Source organism: Protopterus annectens, chromosome 6.part0 (genome assembly GCF_019279795.1).
Source record: "Protopterus annectens isolate FY-2018-M chromosome 6.part0, PAN1.0, whole genome shotgun sequence".
Taxonomy (NCBI): Eukaryota; Metazoa; Chordata; order Ceratodontiformes; family Protopteridae; genus Protopterus; species Protopterus annectens.
Genome location: NC_056737.1, coordinates 1526096720 through 1526110295, shown reverse-complemented (window position 1 = coordinate 1526110295; position 13576 = coordinate 1526096720).

Sequence of the window (13576 nt, the reverse complement as noted above, 5' to 3'; positions counted from 1 at the left end):
CCGAACCCGAGAAGCTCTCAAAGATTGTAGTAGTGAATGTTCTTCTGGATTCATGTTATATATTTTTTTGATGTATAAGTATTCTGAGAATTCAATAAGAACCTAAAATCTAATTCACATACATGCTCGAACAACTTCAAGGTTGTGTGTATCGGGGGATTAAAAGTACTAGGCACCCTTAATGTTTGGTTCCTAATGTTGTTGTTACCAAATAGTAAATTAAAGTGCAACTTCCTGATGAACAGTTTTAAATCCATAACTGTTTGGACAAGATTCAATGATACGGAAGGCACAAATGTACTACCTTTCACCAGTAAATTAACTAAGACAGGGTCAATTGAAAATGAAGAAAAATTATAGATATTAAAGTCCCCATCTGAGTTAGTTAATATATTAATACAGTAGTGTCATTGGGTATTATTTCCTGCGCTTGAAATTGTGCTGATTGTTCTTCCGATTCTGTTTGAATTGTTTGTTCTTCGGAATCGCTCCTGTGGCCCTCTGAAAATGTTCAGTTTCATCATTAACTGGTATTTTTTGGTTCATGACATCTTGCTGATGGTTAAGGCCATGGTTGTTGTTGTAACTGCGAATACGTTCACTATGTCTAACTACTGTATGGTTAACTTCACTATTAGATGTCACATTATGATTGTTGTTGAACAGAAGAAGAAGTATTGACTATGTTAGAAACTTGGGAAAGGGATGGCTTAGGGTAGGCAGTGCCATTATCATAAACCACCCGATCCCTTTTTATTTTTTTGGTTTTATTCACTTTCATCCTATCTAATAATTGATTGATACTCAGGAAGGAATGGTCGTAGTCATACTTATATCTGAAAAAATCATTATTTGAAACAATGTCATTATTCAACACAGAAACTTTGTTGGATAAAATGTCAATATGCAGAAGGTAATGTTTAATTATAAGCTGCATTAGATCAAACCCTTGTTGGTCAAAAAGAGAATTGAGTTCTAGATGAAACAGTGAATCTGGAATGAGACCAGTAGGGTACAGGTAAGAGCGTAGCCATTTTGGAACGATGTGTTGATTTATACATTCTTTAAAGTATTCAACTTCTAGTTGCAGCTTCTTTAGTTTCAATAATTTAACATCAAGAGATTTAAGTTTTGTGTTTACAGTGTCTTCACCAACCTGGTGGTGACCACGAGTTTCGGCTGGTCGCTCCTTGTCAGACAGAGGCTTAAAACAAAAGTTAGATGTATCATTAATCCATTCATTGAAATTGGGAGTGCCAATAAGCCCTTCCTCACGGTTACTTGTTGTATTCCATTGAAGCAAACTAATAGAAGGCAAAGCTTCCATTGGTGTACGCTGTCCCTGTGTTATGGAAGTGTTTGTCACACTATCCCTTGAGTTTATATTAGTAGTGTTCAAATTTGGATTATCTGTTGTTGTTCCACTTGAAATCACTTGTGAGGGCACGTCCTGAAAAGAACGCTGTTGTTGAGATAAAGTTACATCCACTTTATCAGGACGTGAAGAGAAACCATCCATACGTTAATTCAAAGCATTAATAAGTGCAGTCAGGTTCACTAAATCAGATTGAAATTGTGAACCAAACAGGTTAGGGCTGCTCGGATTGCTGCTGACTCCAGGTGCCATACAAAATGAACAAAATACTGGCAAAGAAACACTGAGAAACCAAGAACTAAGCCAACAGACAAATCGAGACAAAAAGCCCAAAGACTGCAGCAAAAGTACACAAGAATGTGTTTAATTTAAGCGCTTTTCGTTGCTCAAATAAAGCAACTTCTTCAGAAATAAACACACATTTTTCCAACAGTAGTATATTAGTAATTAGTACAGTCACATGGTAAATAAATCAATTAAAGTCAATTAAATAAATGCATAACAATTAAATAAGCCTCACAAGTGCTTTAAAGCTACATACACTGGAAAGTCTAAAATTCCTATCCATCGATTATTAAGATATAAAACACATTTATAATAAAGCAAAATAATATATTATATAATATAAAAACAGTGCTCATAGTGATTTTACGGGAATATCAGCCTCACAAATCTTTAACACAAAGTAAGAAACTAGTTGTCCATCACACTACATAAGAAGTCTGAAATGGCTACCGTTTCAGACTTCTAAGTTTTAACAAACATCCGATGTTGCAAGCATCATTTAAGCCAGGAAAAGAAAATGCATTTAGGCGAATTTGCCATGCAAGTTCACGTTCCTCTAACAGTAAATTAAAGGGGCCTCCTCTCATGTTTACCTGAATCTGGTCAATAGCTTTAAACATAAACCTATGTCCTGTATAAAGGTTAACATGTTTTGCCAAGGAGTTGTCTATTTTGTTCGTAGAAATTGCATAAGTGTGTTCATAAACTCTGTCCTGCAGTCTACGCTCGGTTTACCGTTTTAGACTTTCCAGTGTATGTAGCTCTAAAGCACTTGTGAGGCATATTTAATTGTTATGCATTTAATTAATTGACTTTAATTGATTTATTTACCATGTGACTGTACTAATTACTTATATACTACTGTTGGAAAAATGTGTGTTTATTTCTGAAGAAGTTGCTTTATTTGAGCAACGAAAAGCGCTTAAATTAAACGCATTCTTGTGTACTTTTGCTGCAGTCTTTGGGCTTTTTGTCTCGGTTTGTCTGTTGGCTTAGTTCTTGGTTTCTCATAGATTGGTATCCCTTTAATATTGTAAGGCATCATGCTCCACATTAGTTCTTTCCATTTTTACTAAAACCTTAACCTGCATTCAACCGTTTATAAAAGCTCAGTGGATACTCTCTTGGCTGAACTTACTGCTAAAGACTGGCATCCCTTTAAGATGGTAAGGCATCATGCTCCAAAGAAGCTGTTTCAGTTTTTACTAGCACCTTACCTTGCATTCAGATCTCTCAATATCCATTCAAATGCAGAAGAATGTAATCATATAAAGTAACTCCTCAAATCAATAAATTATTAAAGAGTATGAACGCAGCTTATAAAGAGTGAAACAAGACTCTAGCAATTCAGATAAACATGTTCATTACATGCACATAAGGAAATTAGCACAAACCAACAATAAAAAAAACAAGTCAGACTACTGTAGGAACCTGCAATGAAACCAGCTAGGTAACCCAAAACAAATATAACGTATTAGTGACCAGAAATGTAACTAATTCATCTGGCACCCCTGGGCTGTCCCTTAAACTGATGCCCTTCAACTCAAAGTTGAGGAGCAAAAAAACAAAAGTGAGGGCTAAAACAATCACACAAATGTTTTATGTGCTCTGTAACTCTAACAATCTGCCTGTATAAGTTTAAGAAGCAGCCTGCCACAATTACTAAAACATATTGAGCACTTTATCTATTACTGTAAATGCAGTATTTGCATTCATAAATCACTGCCAATACTACACTCTTGCACCATGGGCACCTACTGATTGTTCTTCATAACAGCATGAGCCCAGCAGCTATCCCATTTGGTCAACTCGGCCCTATTAGTGACCCTACTGTAATCTAACCCTGATTGACCCTACTTTCCTTTTGAAATCTATTCTCACTCAAATGAGTGTATAGATAAAAATGTACTTAACCTTATCAAATACTTGGGCAAGTTTAAAAACAAAGCCATTATGTTGGAATAAACATAACAACAAAGGAAGAAAGTGTTAAGTACTTCAGGACGTTGCATACTCCCCAACATAAGATGTCACTCAAATACTTTAGCAAATAATTAAATGCAGTAATCAGAAAGTACAGAGCTGATTATTAACTCAAACCAGACATTGATTCTGAAAGTAAGTATAAATCTTTTTTCATTATATTATGTGGTAAAGAAACAACAGCTGACTACGTTCAGAATGGAGCAGCCTTAATATAAAAGATGTAGCATGGTTGATTTTGGTTAAGGAAATAATTCTTTAGCGTACCACATAGATATCACTCCCCTTAAGACTGACACTGTTATATGATTCCTATGCATGCTTAAGGATTGAGTCACTCCTTGTCTTTTCATCATGTCTTCAATATACTTAGAAAATCCTTCAGCCTGGCTCAGCTAATATAAAAAAAAACATATAATCAAAAACAAGGAAGTACTGTACTCATAGTTTGTCCCCTTACTGAATATGATGTCTCATTTGGTATATACCTGTAAAACATTTCAGTCAGCTGGAGGGGCCATAGATGTTACTAAACAGATAGGTCACAGACATCAAGCCTTATTTCTCACTCTCTGTTCTATTTCCCCTAGACTGCTCTATAGTGTTCTATGTTTGACTTTCTGAGCCATGAAAGAACCCATCTAACTAGGTTTATTATGTCTTTGTAGATCTAATGTTTCCTACAACACACACACAAAGATCCGTAATCTTTATCAACAAATTAATAGGACATATTGGGAAGACAGGTTCTTACTCCAACATATTCCCCATATGACAAATAAACTACCCTTGCATATTGAGCAAAGCAGTACCCTAACTACATTCAAGGCTAATCTAGACAACTGGATGGGCACCAACAGATTCTTCCTTTCATCTAAATTATGTGTTACCTAGTACTCTTTAAGAAAGAACTCATGATGTTGAATGTTCTGGCTGATTTGAAAATGTTCTGCTGATTGATTGCTTAATAGCAATGAACTTAGGAACCTTAATAACTGAACAACAAATGACAGATAATGATTCTATTCGGATATATAAAGTCATAACAGACTTAGGTACTTATCTATACTATTGTCTCTTATTCAATCATCAGGTTTCCATCATAATCAGGAAACCATTCTTATCTGATCCAGTTATTTTCCAAGGGAATATCTTCAAGATTCAAAGAAGTCATCCTACCACAATACTCTTCCCTTATCAAATCCATCATTAAATAACCGTACCACCTTTGCTATGTACAAATCCAAGTACATCACTCGACTAGGAAGATTCCTAAGATTTTAACCAAAAAAATGAAAGGCCTGGCATCCTTTGACTATTCCAGTAGCTCATAACAACTCTCATTATACTTATAAGCCTGTCAGCTACTCTGAGGTGACCTGTATCTTGCTTTCTAAGCCCTGAAAGACCCAATCCTATGTGACCTATTTCTTTGCAAAATTACTTCTTATACCAATAGTGGTACCAGGGACCTAAATCTACTGCAACAAATAAATAAGATTCTATGGAGGGATAGGTTCCTAACAAAACTTACTTCCAGCCTATGGAATAAGTTATCACCTGAGGCCAAGCAAAGTACCACTTTGCCCACCTTTAAGGATCATCTTGATGACTGAATGGGCAGACACAAATTTACTCCAGGGTTGTCATGTATGGCCCTGCTCGATTTGGGAGTGAGCAGTATGAAGTGCTTATAAAGGGCTGCAAGAACTTTAAATGTGTTTCCTTAAAGGTTTATATGACTAGGTATCATATGGTTCCTCTGATCACTTGGCTAGCTCTGTTCTTATACTGCTATTTTCATATGTTCCTGCGTGTACCTAGATAACATTTCCTCATACTGATTCTCATCATTTCTTTTTGCATTGTATTTATTTGTATTAGGTTTTATTTAAGATGCATCAAGGTTCTAACTGAAAAAGAGCTTTTGTGCTCTAGTGTACTTACCTATAAAATAAATAAAAGCAAATAATTAAACAAATAGAATTAGGTAGTGGTCTGGAAGGTGTATCTTGTTGCAGCCGATATTGTCACTTCTAATACACTTGTTATAATATCTTAGCCTGGACTGTTGCATGCAAAAAAAAAAAAAAACAGCCATAACTGATTATTTGCTTGGTCTTCTTACAATATAGTTCTGCTACAATACAGGTAAATGCTATGTGATGTAGAATACACTGTATACCAAAGTATGTGTATTATCCACTGGTTAATGAAAAAAAAACACAATGTAGTTACCAATCCTATTGCACATATACAAAGACAAATGTTAATGCACCTGGGGTAACAGTGAGCAATCAAGTGGTATTTAGATGCTTATTTTGCATCACTCTAGGTGAAGTAGTGCGGTGAGCAATGATGTATGGACAGATTGTGATTCAGAGCCACAGATAGCACAAAAAATGCTAGGTATATTTTACATGCAAATGACTACATGGTAACATGCAAATAGGTGTCAACATAGCTTTCAGGCTTATAGGTTGAGGGACATCTCCCTGCAGGGACAATGGGGGGGGGGCACCACTGAACTGCAGTTCTGCTGTTGAGACATATGGTTGCAGCAAATTCATGGTCAGCATTGAGATGCATGCAGCTCCATGCCTATAGCTGAAGTTGGCAAGTGCAGGGACAGTGAAGCAATGTCTATGGCCACCCAGGGTCCTGGAGACAGCAGGCAGTTGACAGACTTGTGTAGCAACATGCCCACTGGGTATGTCAATGGCAGAACAAATGCAATTTTCAAGGGCAATGCTTTTTTGTTTTGCCTCACAGTAAGAGGTTCTACAGTTTGATTCTCAACTGGGGTGCCTCCAGTGTGGAGTCTGCATGCCCTCCCTGTTGTCACATGGTTTCCTCCGGCTGCACTGGTTTCCTCCCACATTACAAAGACATGCTGCATATTGATTGAATACTCTAAATTGGCCTTAGGTGTGAGTGTGTATATGTGTGTGCCTTCAGTGGAAGATTGGGTGCCAGGCTGGCAACTCAACACCATAAAACTCCAGTGCCAATTCTTCTGCAGACTGTTGTTCCCCTGTGGCGACCCCAAATGGAAAAAGCCGAAAGAAGTAGAATGCCTTGTTTTGTGTCAGGGGATGTGATGACTGTTGTGCTTGATGTACAATGCATGCTTGTGCAACTACAACTTGTAGAAGTGTGCAGTAGCATGAAGAAAATGCTGTAGTTACACTTGTGCGTTAAACTTGTGCACCAGGATGGCTTTTAAGCAGTGCCTTGCTGTAGTTACATTTGTGCACCAGGATCCGTTTAAGCAGTGCATGCTGTAGTTACATTTGTGCACCAGGATGAGTTTTAAGCAGTGCATTGCTGTAGTTACATTTGTGCACCAGGATGGCTTTTAAGCAGTGCCTTGCTGTAGTTACACTTGTGCACCAGGATCCGTTTAAGCAGTGCATTGCTGTAGTTACATTTGCACACCAGGATGAGTTTTAAGCAGTGCATTGCTGTAGTTACACTTGTGCACCAGAATGGGCTTTAATCAGCGCGTTGCTATAGTTACATCTGTGCATCAGAATGGGTTTTAAGCAGTGTTCCATAGAAGAAATGGCTCTTCTAAGGGAAGTAATAGGCACATCCTTTGAACAGGGATTATCTGATGGCATTTATGACATTTGTTTCTTGCTTCAGCATGAAAGAAGTTCAGGGAGATGTACAGTAGGCTTCCCTAGTACACCTTCAACCACTGGTACCACATCTTTTATGGACAAACAATTGGGTGAAGATGTGGTACCAGTGGTTGAAGGTGTACAGTAGTCTTCCCTAGTACACCTTCAATCACTGGTACCACATCTTTTATGGACAGACAATTGGGTGAAGATGTGGTACCAGTGGTTGAAGGTGTACAGTAGGCCTCCCTAGTACACCTTCAACCACTGGTACCACATCTTCACCTGATTGTTTGTCCATAAAAGATCTGTGTCAGAAAGGTTATTCCAACTATGTGCATGGGGCTGCATGCTTCTTTGTGACCACAATAAATTTGCCACAGCCACATGTCTCTACAACTGAACTGAATTTCATCATTTTGCCCTCAATCAATTGTCACTGCAGGAAAATCTCTCTTTATCTGTAAGCCTGAACCTGTGTGAGTGTTTGCTTTGGAATTCAGCATATGCGATGTTGTGTGCCACAGCCCCCCATGTTGCAGAATGGTCTATACATGGCTAACATACCATGATCTCAACACCTGTAACACAGTTGACCAATACCTTTAGGCAGAAATTTCACACGGAAGCTGGTAGACTTGTGCAGTCTTTATATGGGATCAAGGGGGACCCATGGGATGCCTACCCTAGTAGACGTGAAGGTTTGTGTAGCATTAACCTTTTTTGGTTTGGGGATCTTTCAGTGTCCAGTTGGTAGTATGCTAGAAGTCTTGCAATCCTCAGTCTCCTGAATCCCTCATTAGTTCATAGATGTGATGCTGACACATGAGGAGGATCATATGCAGCTCCTGCAAGCAGAAGAGAAGAGAGCCACCACTGCTCAATAATTTTATAACACAGTTTATTTTCTTGAGGTTTTCAGGGATATTGAATGCACCTACATTGTTATCAGGACCCAATTTGTGCTACATGGTGTTCAGTACCTCACCTGGAATAGTTTCTGCTCCATCAACTGACAGATGGTGAGCAGTTCACAGGGTATTATATACAATATGATTGTGCATCATCCAGGTATCATGATTCCCATATCTGTAACATGTGCATACTGTAACAGCATTCCATTCAATAGCATTTTCCCCAGGGTTATCTAGTGGTAGGTGCAGATGTTCACATTAACATTGTCCCTAATTGACTGGGCTCATGAAGATGGGTAGCACACTTTTCATAATGTTGTTTATTTCTGTGTACTGTAAAGAGTGCTACATATGCCTTGGTGCCATGGCTGTTGAACTGCATCTGCAGCTCTGAGAAAGAGGTAGATAGGCAGTGCAACACTGTACTGTTACATAATGGGACATCACTGAAAATTATTGTTGTCTCATGCCCCTGTACCACCGTACCTGTACAAATTATGATAACTGTGCCCTTCTTGCCCATCTGTCCAGAGTGTGAGTGTACTTTGTTGACTATGTAGGTAGTCTAGCTATTGGACCATTTTCAGCCATGGCCCAGGCCAAAGGGTATTCAGAGATTTCAACATACAGTTATTGTTCAGTAATGCAGTCTAGCACAGAGAGCTTCACCACCTCTACCCTCCCTATAAAATATAAAAAAGTACACCTGTCTTACAAAAGAAAAAAAAAGAATGCAACCCCCATATCACCCTTACCCTGTCTCTGTGCTTGTGTTTTCTCTTGTTTATTCTTCCTCCTTTCTGACTGCAGTAGCTGAAATGAGCCTGTGTGGCACATACACAATGCTTCAATGGGCATATGGACACACATTGCATCGAGCACAAGACTTGCATACCACTGGTCTTAAGTCATGCGACCTTTCATAGTTCAGAGTATTCACTTGCATAATGACGGTCATTTTCATGACTATATAGCTTCACCTTGCTGCACTGTATTTGGCATATCTGTACTATGGGAGCAGATTTGCATTTGTAATCCCCGTCAGGCAGCCTTCTGCTACTTTGGCTACACTGTTTATCATACCGTTTTCATGTTATCATTCTTTCTGAATATCCTTTCATGTCTTTTTTCAGATACAGTGAAAACAATAGCTGATCCTTAAATAAACATCACTATTCAGAAATATGTGCTAGCAAACACATATCGAGGAGGACAGAATGTTGATATCATTCTGTATTTAAGATAATGATGAGGGATAGGGTTCTATCAGAACTAGCGACAATGCATGCTCTCCAGTCATGGTCCCTCCTGCCACCTTGTTTTTGCTTCTCCTGTCTTTTCATGTTTGTGGCCCAGAAACATAGAGTGGAAAAACAGACCAAAATTATCTTTAATTTGTTAGTTAATAAAATAACATATTCAAGGTAATTTCATTCATTTTCTTGAAAACTACTCAACTCAGTCTGATTTTATTAAATTGCTTTACCAGAAAACGTTTTACAAAATAGCTGATACACAAACAAGTAAATATTAAAAGATAGGAGAGGCAGATAATGTTTATACTAAATAAAATAAACTTTGTTTTATAAACAGTTAACAAGATAATTTATTTATAATATGCAAGTATTAAAATGAAACAAATATATGAAACATAAATGTACATCAGTGTTAAAACAAATAAATAATATTAGAAAATCATCTGCATTAAATATGATATAATTTGTTTATTGTTTCATGGATTGTCTGACTAAAACCTGAAATACCTGATATAAAATACAGTATCGACCCAGCAGCAAATTCTCTGCTGACATATTATTAATGTTTAGATCCTAATTGTACTTGGCAGAGATTTGTAAAAGCAGCACCATTTTTGGAATCCATGCATAAAACTGCCCAGAATTCAAAGCTGGGCAGTGGATAGATTCTGAAACAACTTGCTTTATATTCAATTTAAAATATTTGTGACATAGAACCTTCATAAATCTGCACAGCTGTCATGAAATATAGTGCTGTACTTAAGTAATAACTGTGCTGTATCTTATAATCATTAACATCCTTAGGATTTGAAGCAGGAGTTTCAGGAAATATAATTAAGTAGGAAGCAGCAAAGTTTTACTAACTCTGGCATTCAGGATCTTGAGAGCTTCAAATGATGATTAGGTTTGTTACAAAAAAGAACAAATAAATAAATCAATAAATAAATGAATGAACAAACACCTGCCATATGTTTGTGCAATATTTTCTACTTTTATGTACTCTTAAAACATTTGAAATGTATTGGGAGAGTAGGAAGTAGGAGCCGACACAGCAGAACAATTCACAATAAAAGAAACAGATGAGTGAAATTATCAAAGACCACAGGAGGCATTTGCAGCAAGCTGTGTTTTGCTTTGAAATGCACTGCTACTGTAAAGGCTACAGCACCTGCATATTGCAGTATGTGCAAGAGCAATGCATTATTAATAGCAGAAGAAATCAACAGGACAGTTTAACTGCTGGGTGCTGTGTGTGATACAGAAATAGGTTGTACAAGATAAAAGTCAGTGTGAGTAGATGAACTGTTCTTAAGAATTTCATTGCATTACAGGCAGTGGCTACCCATTAGAACTGTTCTAAAGTACAATTTAATTAAGGAAGATATCACTCTTTTTTGCCAGTAGCATAATGGTAGCGTACCAGATCATTTTCTACTCTTGTGCTGACTTCTAGATAAATAAATAAGTATGTGATAGGTAGCAGAGAGCTGTAGATAATTAAAACATGAACACTTGTAAAGGGAAACTATATAGATAATCTATTATACACATTTAAGAAACAATACACTGATGTGTACAACTAATAGTGTGGTAGAGATGCAGAAGGTTGTGGTTTTGTGGATATAACTATAGAAGTGCATTTTGAAAAGTCTAAGATAATGAGTCAATATTCAGCAGAATGAAACATGCACTCATAGTTGGTCACCAAGGTGCCAAGTGAAGACTGAGAATAGGAAGAGAGGTGCACCATTGGATGAAAGAGATGGAAAAGGGGGATTATGGGTGTTTGCAGTGCTGCAGCAACAAGTTCATTTGAACTAACAAAAGGTGTAGTTGTCAGCACCTAAAACTTATGATTGGGGGGGGGTGTCAAACATACCTCCTTGGAAGCAACAGAAGATGTTGACAGGCTTAAGACTCAGGTGTGTGCATTAAAGGTTACAACTAAGGTACTACAAATTTCCCTGCAAAAGAAGTGTAAAGGAAAAGAAGAAGGGAGTGAATAGAGACAGTCATCCCTAAAGATCTTACAAACAAAATGAAGATGGTCCATATATACTAGCAGGTCTGAATTAAGCTAGGAGGAAAGGGCAGAAGAGTGGCTCACTATGGAGGAAGAGCTGGACTAAGAGGTACTAGGAGTATAAGTGAGGAGACTCAGACAGATCCAAGCCCAGGCAGGTGGAGAAGACTGCGATAATCACCAGTTAGTCTTTTAAAAGCATGTCAAGCTCTGGATCTGCTAAATGAGTTAAGTATGTCTTGCAGATTAGTAAGTACAGGACTTTAAGGTAGGGGGAGGCAAGGATAAATAGCACTTCTATATATGCCTGCTGTTTTTCTTTATATGCTCTGCAGGTCAAGGACATGTGTGAAGGAGGAGGAGGAGGAGCAAAGTGATGATGGGGAAGATGGAGAAGAATGCTAACATTTTTATCGTAAAAAGACACAAGAAGAAGACACATAGTAAGAAGAGTAAGAAGTACTGGCAATAACTGCTGAGTCTTCTTAACTGAGGTAAGACTTCATTTATATGAGCGGGAGAGAGGGCAGTATCTCCTAGTATAGACAATGGCGTGACCTGTGACTGTATAGGTATTTTTATAGTTTGATGTATCTCTAGGTGTGTACACTCCCTATACGATTGTAGGAAAAGGGAGGGGAGTAAGGCCCACTGTGGGGAAATGATGGACATTGTGCACGGGCAAAGCAATTAATGTGAGTTTAGGGTTAATAAGAGCAAATGATGAACACATGCAATGGGAATGTCAGTACCATTATGTTCTCTGATTATGTTTTAGAAAAACATAGTAAATCTTTGACATACAGGAAAGAGCACATGTTTATGACTACATAGATGCATAGATGGACATGTAAGGGTAATTAGGCATTATGCCAATTAAATTTTTGTGTCCACATAATAAATAATATACTGATTTTGTTGTTGTTTTCCTGACAATTTTTATCAGGTATGGATAACGTACCAATTTAAATCCTGTATACAATCAATATCAACAGTGAAAGAACATATATAATATTGATATATAGACTATGGTATAGTTAAAATAAGATAAAAATGCAAGTTACGGTAAATACTATCCTAGTTAGTAAAAACTCAAGAGGGTAATGCATGGAGTTTGGAAGGGTAAGATATTGAGAGGTAGGTCATGAAGGCATACAAAGAAGACAGTATTCAATTTGGGGCTAGCAATAGTTGCAGGGGAAGCAGACAGAGAGGAAAAGGCTAATTAATGGTGTCAGATGGTGAGAGAAAGATTACCCAGCAATACTCAAGTGGATGTTAAGGTTTATGGCAAAGCATCAGTCCTGAGTCTGTCTTACTCTAGAGAGGGTGAGAGTACTAGTATGCCTGCTGCGTAATGTGTCCAAAGTCCCTTGGACTTCAGGTCTTGGGAATCAGAGACAGTAGGTCAGGATGGAGGTGGAATGGAAGGTAGGAAGCTGGAATAATGGGGGGGGGGTGGGTGTCAACAAAAAAAACAATAAAGAAGGAATGTGTTTTGAGTCGACGTTAGAGGGAAGGACTGGATATAATGTGTTTGCAGGAACTTAAGCTGTCTAAAAAACAAAAAGTGGAATATGCAGAGGAAAGAATATACATGTGGGGTAGATTTTGTCTCAGGAGGTGGAAGAAATTGAACAGGAATATAAGTAAAATGGGGGATTAGTGGTGGTTTTAAAGTGTGACAAGTTAGACTGGAAGGTGGGTGTTGTATAGAGGTACTGTTGAGGATAAGGAGGCCGTGATAGGTTGGCATGATGGCCCTAATAGAGTGGACAGGAAATAATGATGCAATTTGTTGAGGTGATAGAAAAAGTAAAAAGGAAATGTGGTAGGGTGATTTGACAGATGATTTTAATGTACTGCTAGAATCAGGGCTGGAGAGGTTATTTGGGAAAGTTTAGTTCAATGTGAAATGCCAGAAGTAGCTAAGGAAGTATATGTGAAGGATAGGAATGTTAGATGTGAGAAGACATAAGTGTGAGAATGTGAGGCAGTTTATTTTTAGAAGACACAGGATAAGCAGGCAAATACAGGAAATAGTGAAGAGGAGTATCAGACCATTTAGTAATAATACTGTAGAAGGAAGGGACAGAGGGAGGCATGGGGGAAGG